We start from the raw sequence: 7,500 nt of genomic DNA on the forward strand, positions 1-7,500 counted from the left end.
GAATCCTGACTAGCTGCGTCTTACTTCTTCGAGAGGAAAGACTTAGTAGTTTTTTTTTTTTTTTTTTTTTTTTTTTTACATTTACTGTTAATGAGAATACGATTATTTGTAATAAAATGTCAAAAAAGCTATTTGCGAGGACCCAAGCAATCAGGTTTTTAGGTGGGTGGAGCTCTCTCTCTCTCTCTCTCTCTCTCTCTCTCTCTCTCTCTCTCTCTCTCTCTCTCTCTCTCTCTCTCTCTCTCTCTGTCATATATATACTGTATATATATATATATATATATATATATATATATATATATATATATATATATATATATATATATAGTGTGTGTGTGCCTATAAATAAAGGTTACTTTGTTTTATATATATATATATATATAATATATATATATATACATACATATATATATATATATATATATATATATATATATATATATATATATATATATATATATATATACATACACACTGGGCTATTTTTCTTGTTGGTGTCTTTGTGCTAGCGTACTGCTTTTCCAACTAGCTTTATAGCTTATTTTGTTATAATAATAGCCTAATATTTCCACATATATTCATGCATGTTTATATATGTGCATTTGAGTTTCGTGTTTATATGTTTGTGTATTTAAAAGTATACACATGTGCATATTAGTATATATGCATGTTTATATGATATATATTGTAAATAAAATATATGTATATACCTATAGGTGTGCATGTATACATATATATTCATGTGTATACTGTACTATTTATGTGTAGTTATATGTATATATATATATATATATGTATATATATATATATATATATATATATATGTATATATATATATATATATATATATATATATATATATATATATATATATATATATAGTGTGTGTGTGTGTGTGTGGTTGTATGTATGAATGTATTAATATAATTGATGTGATTTACAGCTGAATAGGAGTAGGAGTAGCGGGACGACAAATAGTTATTGGGTGTTAATATGTCTATGACAATATAGGCAAGAAGCCAGATTGTACCTTAAAATCTCTCTCTCTCTCTCTCTCTCTCTCTCTCTCTCTCTCTCTCTCTCTCTCTCCTCTCTCTCTCTCTCTCCTCTCTCTCTCTCTCTCTCTCTCTCTGGAGGTAACTGACATTGGCAGGAAATTTGAATCTTTATTGTGAAAAAAATATGTACAAATAACAAATAAAGGTAAAATCAAACACTTAATCATAATGTTACATGAAAATGTGATGCATATTGTGTCACATATTGGCAACTGCTAATGGCATTTTATGTCGTTCTTTTTTATTTTAGAAGTATTTTGGTATTCTTTTTAGGAATCCAGTATATGGGTTTTTAGGTCTTTTTATGCTTTGACTTAACTAAAGGAGCTAAGTATACACGTATAACAATTGTGATTATCTGAAGATCCATATAAGATTCCTCATTCCCACGAAGCTTCATGGTTTATCTAAAGCCAAGTTATTTGTAAAATCACTTCCACATTCATTTTTATATCTTGTGACAATGATGCTTATAACAATGATACATGATATGCTAGGATAAAGAAGTATGGTTTCTTAAAGTGTATTGTTTAAATCTGCTATAATGACTTCTCTGATTTCAAGTAATTAATGCATAATCAAAATTCAACTACCTAAAGACTTGAGTGCTATATAAACAAACATGTGATAGCTTTAAAAAAATAACCCCATCTGAGAAATATATCGTTTAATTGCATAAGTAACTGAAAAAATCTATGAGAAAACTAGAGAAATGATGATGAAAAAAAGGGTGAAACTGTGATATTCAATCATGAAAGCTTCAGAGCTTAGCCCTTAAGAAGAATTAGTGATCTATTGATAGAATGAGATATGAGATAAATATCAAGAGACTTAAAATTAAGAGAATAACAAAATGGAGACGATTTTGACCTACTATATTATAGTAGCATGTATGATAAAAGTTCAGAATACAAATCAATTTTTAAAAGCTTGTGATGTAGACCTTAATTTAGGAGCTTGTTTATACTATTGTGGCCTACTTATAGTACAAATCAATTTTTAAAAGCTTGTGATGTAGACCTTAATTTAGGAGCTTGTTTATACTATTGTGGCCTACTTATAGTACAAATCAATTTTTAAAAGCTTGTGATGTAGACCTTAATTTAGGAGCTTGTTTATGCTATTGTGCCCTACTTGAAAGTTAATGTAGGTTACCTATAGCAAGTGAAATCGGGCTAGCATAACAACTAACAAATCGGCAACGAGCCTGTGCCTAGGAGAGTTTAGTTTCGCATACAAAGTAAGTATGATTTTGGCAACTGAGATTGCCAGCCTTGAATTGCTTGCTGGAGTCGAGATAGAGGCAAGTGCCTAGGAGAGTTTAGTTTCGCATACAAAGTATGTATGATTTTGGCAACTGAGATTGCCAGCCTTGAATTGCTTGCTGGAGTCGAGGTAGAGGCAATGTTGTGATTTTCCATCTGGTTGTCCAGCCGACCACTCGCCAGGTTCCAGGTCTAAAGGCCCACCAGACGCCCAAAGCCAGACGCCTGGGTTATGTCCGTCTGTGGCTCCTAGCCAGAAGAATCCTTTTGCTGTGTCTGAAAGAAAGTGGGGATTATTGGAATCTGATATGAAAGGATGTTGTAACTGTTTATAATGGTTGGTAAAAGTGAAAAATATTAAGGAAACTCTACTACCACATTACATATAAAACAAAATTAACATAGCACACTACTTAACAACAACAGTATTCTCTCTCTCTCTCTCTCTCTCTCTCTCTCTCTCTCTCTCTCTCTCTCTCTCTCTCTCTCTCTACAACAGCATTCTCTGTCTCTACAACAGCAATCTCTCTCTCTCTCCTCTCTCTCTCTCTCTCATCTCTCCTCTCCTCTCTCTCTCTCTCTCCTCTCTCTCTCTCTCTCTCTCAAAATCACATAAAATGTTAGTTTTTAGAAAACTTTTAAATTTCTTCCAATCAAAACTATAGTTATACATTAATTCGAGCAGGTTCTTTAATTACTGAAATTCTGACACCTTATTTTTTATTTTCTAAACTATTTACTTGTTTTTTTTTTTTTTTTACACTACAACAGCAATAAATTTTATTCATATCTGATATGGAAAATTTATATATTCAATAAGTGACAGAGTTTATCATCAATTATGGGATCGTAAATACACTTAAGGCAAAGAATAATAATGTCTCAGGAGTGTGAACGTCGAGTAAATTGTTGCTATAACGTGTGACGGGCCGAGAGAAGGTTGTGACTCAAAGGCAAGTTGAAAACAACTGAGTGAGTTTATTATAGAACACTCCTTTATATACAAAAGTTCAAGGCAACAAGAATTTTCATGTTGAAAAAAACAGACAATGTTACAGAGGAGAAACAAGACATGTTTTTTTCAGGTTCTTTTTAGTGCGAGGGGAGAGCGAAGATACAAGCACAAACGCTAGGTAGATAAACATGACGCTTCGAATGATGCAACAGCCCCTGCAAAGAATAGCACACAAGTGATACGGCTCACAGAGGCTGACCTGACCTCAAATAACTTACTTGAACATTTTATTTCATACAAACTACAATCATTGAAAACAACATGGTTCTCTTATAAAATTATCATGCATATTTACTGAACATTCACGCTGTTTTCTGCCATACTTGGTGATTATGTCAAACATGAAACATTATTGGTATAACTAGCTATGATCTATCTACAAAAACCACATTTTCCTTCTTGAGGTGGCAGCAAGTTAAAAAACATATTTTTATGTCATTGCATGATCAAGCGTTATCCATGAGGTGGCAACAGGTTAAAAACATATTTTTATGTCATTGCATGATCGAGCGTTATCTATTTCTTACCATACAATTAAGTATATTCATATATTTCAATCTTTTTTCAGATTCTGACTGAAAGGCCTAGACTGGCATATACGAAGTAAAAATCACAAAAATTAGTGATGATAGTGATTAATCAATTGATTAATTTTGACCATATGACCCGGCGTTAGTGACTGGCAGGTGATTCAGCACAGAGTAGCGACTGGGGGGAAGACAGCAGATGTTGTAAGTGGATGAACAGCAAGATGAAAGAAGCCATGAAGAGGTAAGCCCAATATGTTCTCAATAATATCTATGTTGTTATAGTGTCCATGATCATACGATCGTTGCCTATGTAAATTTGGATGGTCAAATTAAAAAAAATTAAGTAATTTTGTCATAAGACCCTAAGAAACGAGGAGGAATATTCAATATACAAGACGGCGTCAGTGGCCTTAGATGTCAGGATGCCAGCAAACTTCTAATCAATCAATCAATTATTATTATTATTATTATTATTATTATTATTATTACTATCCAAGCTACAACCCTAATTGGAAAAGCAAGATGCTATAAGCCCAGGGGCTCCAATAGGGAAAAAATAGCCCAGTGAGGAAAGGAAATAAGGAATAAATAACTGAAGAGAACAAATTAACAATAAATCATTCTAAAAAAAGTAATGTCTAAAGAGATATGTCATATATAAACTATTAATCAATATGAAAGACTTGTTTATTTGTTTTCTTAGAATATTTAATTCTTGTCTTTTTTAGTTTGTACTCGCACGCGCGCTCGTTTACAAATGTTTATTTATATGCATAAATTACATAATAGCTAAAAATGATTATAAAGCAATCGGTAGATTATTACAGATTTAGAAGAAGAATAAGTTAATGGTTGGGAGTGTAAGAAAAGGTAATTATGGAGAGATATCGGAGTTTGATTTAGTTTAAGCCAAAATTAGGACTGGAAGCTATGATGGAAGTGGGAAAAATGTGGCTGTAAATAAAAGTGACAATTTAATTATGGAAAAATTCAAGAACAATATATTAGGTGAAAATGATTAGAAAAGGTATTGGGTTAAACTTTCTCACTTTAAGGGCTGCTTTCCAGGTCTTATCAAAAAAGGAATCCTATGCACTACAGGACTTAAAAGATGTTTGTCATATACATTCTTTTGTCATATACATTCTTTTGTCACATACATTCTTTTGTCACATACATTCTTTTGTCATTTACATTCTTTTGTCATATACATTCTTTTGTCACATACATTCTTTTGTCACATACATTCTTTTGTCATATACATTCTTTTGTCACATACATTCTTTTGTCACATACATTCTTTTGTCATATACATTCTTAGGTATCTATGTATGCTAGCTATTATTTCCATTTGCTGTTAATGCTTTGCCATTATTTGATAAACTTCTTTGAGTAGGTTTGTATAATCTACGTCTTGTACACTATAGTCAATTTCTTTTAGCGATGCATATTTGCACCGACTCGCAGCGGTGCCCTTTTAGCTCGGAAAAGTTTCCTGATCGCTGATTGGTTAGAATTATCTTGTACAACCAATCAGCGATCCGGAAACTTTTCCGAGCTAAAAGGGCACCGCTGCGAGTTGGTGCAAATATGCATCGCTAAAAGAAATGGGACTATAGTTGAACGTGACAACAGCGCATTGTAAAATCCACATCATTGAAGCACCTAGAAATCACAAAGTCTTCCACTTCTTTTTGGAAGCCTTAATATCTTCAGTCTTTCTTACGTCTAATTGGAACTTGTTTATAGTCTTCGGTCGCATATTTGAAAGCTCTAGATACTGCAGTAGAGGTACAGACGGACACTACCCCCTGCCATATCTCTTTACTCCCCGCGCAGTAAGGGTGTGGCAGGGAACACTTCCCCAGAGCAAGGTATTATTATTATTACTATCCAAGCTACAACCCTAGTTGGAAAAGCAAGATGCTATAAGCCCAGGGGCTCCAACAGGGAAAAATAGCCCAGTGAGGAAAGGAAATAAGGAAATAAATAAATGAAGAGAACAAATTAACAATAAATCATTCTAAAATAAGTAACAACGTCAAAACAGACATGTCATATAAGCTATTAACAACATCAAAAACAAATATGTCATAAATAAACTATAAAAAGGCTCATGTCCGCCTGGTAAAAAAAAAATGCCTGTGTCTAACTGTACATAGTGACTCTAAGAACTTTAAGCCATTTAACTGTTTTAGTGTCGACATGATTTGTTGGTTGCACAATGTATAGCAGTTTGGATGTCTGGCTCTGATAACTGGTGTCATAACGCTATTCTTGCTTTAATAAGCAGTCACTGTGGGAGTAATCCTTTCCCGGGTTGGGACACATTTTATCAATCTCGTTCCTCTGTTTGTTTTTGTAATATCTCGCTCGAGTTGCACTTTGTAACATATCCAGTTACTTTAGTTTTTTGTAATATCCCGAGTTGCACTTTGTAACATATCGAGTTACTATAGTTAGTCCTGGTAATAATATTTATCCAGATACGTCTTTACTAAAGCAATATTTCCAAGGTGATAGCCAGCGTTGCTTATTACATAATTTATTTGAGCGCTGAGACAAATTACAGTCTACTGATACCCCTATAGTCCATTTTCTTTTAGCGATGCATATTTTCACCGACTCGCGGTGGTGCCCTTTTAGCTCGGAAAAGTTTCCTGATCGCTGATTGGTTAGAATTATCTTGTCCAACCAATCAGCGATCCGGAAACTTTTCCGAGCTAAAAGAGCACCGCTGCGAGTCGGTGCAAATATGCATCGCTAAAAGAAATGGACTATAGGTCATGTGGCTAGATATCCGGACCAGGTTATTAATATTTGGACGGCTACCACCATAAACTGGTTTATTTTCATTTAGTTTTAGGTTGTTTAACTGACACTCATTCCCTAATACTGTTAAGAACGTGGTTTAAAATTTCAGCGGTAACAATGTATTTTATGAAGTAAAAGTATGTATCATCTGCAAATAGATTAAACTCCACTTTCATGTCTCTGTAGCAATTAGTTTTAGTTGTTTAACTGACACCCATTCCCTAATACTGTTAAGAACCTTATTTAAAATTTCAGCGGTAACAATGTATTTTATGAAGTGAAATTATGTATCATCTACAAATAGATTAGATTTCCACTTCATGTCTCTGTAGCCCTTGTGATAGACCTATAGTATGAATACAAAATAAGATTTGTCTAGAACACTCCCTTGGGGTACCCTTCTGTTCAATGTTCGCATAATGAATTTCCTATTCATATACAGTAGTTTCTGTCCGCCAAGTAATCTTTTAGATTCTAAAAAGCTTGATCTTAATACCAATGGACCGTGAATCATTCGGTAGCAGTTATGCACAACTGTATCAGAAGCAGCACGAAGATAGAAATAATACGTTTTTTTTCTCATCCATCATTTCCAGCAGAGCATATAGCTTTCTCCGTGGAATGGGTGATGGTACAACCTGTTAAGATCTGAATTCAAAGGATGGTCAGAATTTTAAGAAAAAATGTAACTTTCACAAATAATGGCGGTGCTAGAGATCAATATCAAGGAGCAATGAGTTTTGAAGTAAATGACGTTAGGTAGGTGACAAAGGAGTATGATTCTAAAGCAGCAATGAGTTTTGAAGTAAATGGCGTTA

At 33.5% G+C, this 7,500-nt stretch overlaps 1 protein-coding gene and 1 pseudogene across 1 annotated transcript in view; one reads left to right on the plus strand and one right to left on the minus strand.

Moving 5' to 3' along the window:
• Nucleotides 1-7,500, plus strand: part of LOC137619590 (protein amalgam-like) — a 146,178-nt gene that overhangs the window by 9,350 nt on the left and 129,328 nt on the right. The window contains exon 2 of the mRNA XM_068349760.1: nt 3,907-4,109. The gene's annotated coding sequence lies outside the window, so the exon portion shown is untranslated. The remainder of the gene's footprint in view (nt 1-3,906; nt 4,110-7,500) is intronic.
• The window catches only part of LOC137620005 (uncharacterized), a 54,579-nt pseudogene continuing 48,347 nt past the window's right edge, over nt 1,269-7,500 (minus strand).

The sequence above is a fragment of the Palaemon carinicauda genome, chromosome 26 (assembly GCF_036898095.1).
Source record: "Palaemon carinicauda isolate YSFRI2023 chromosome 26, ASM3689809v2, whole genome shotgun sequence".
NCBI classification, from domain to species: domain Eukaryota; kingdom Metazoa; phylum Arthropoda; class Malacostraca; order Decapoda; family Palaemonidae; genus Palaemon; species Palaemon carinicauda.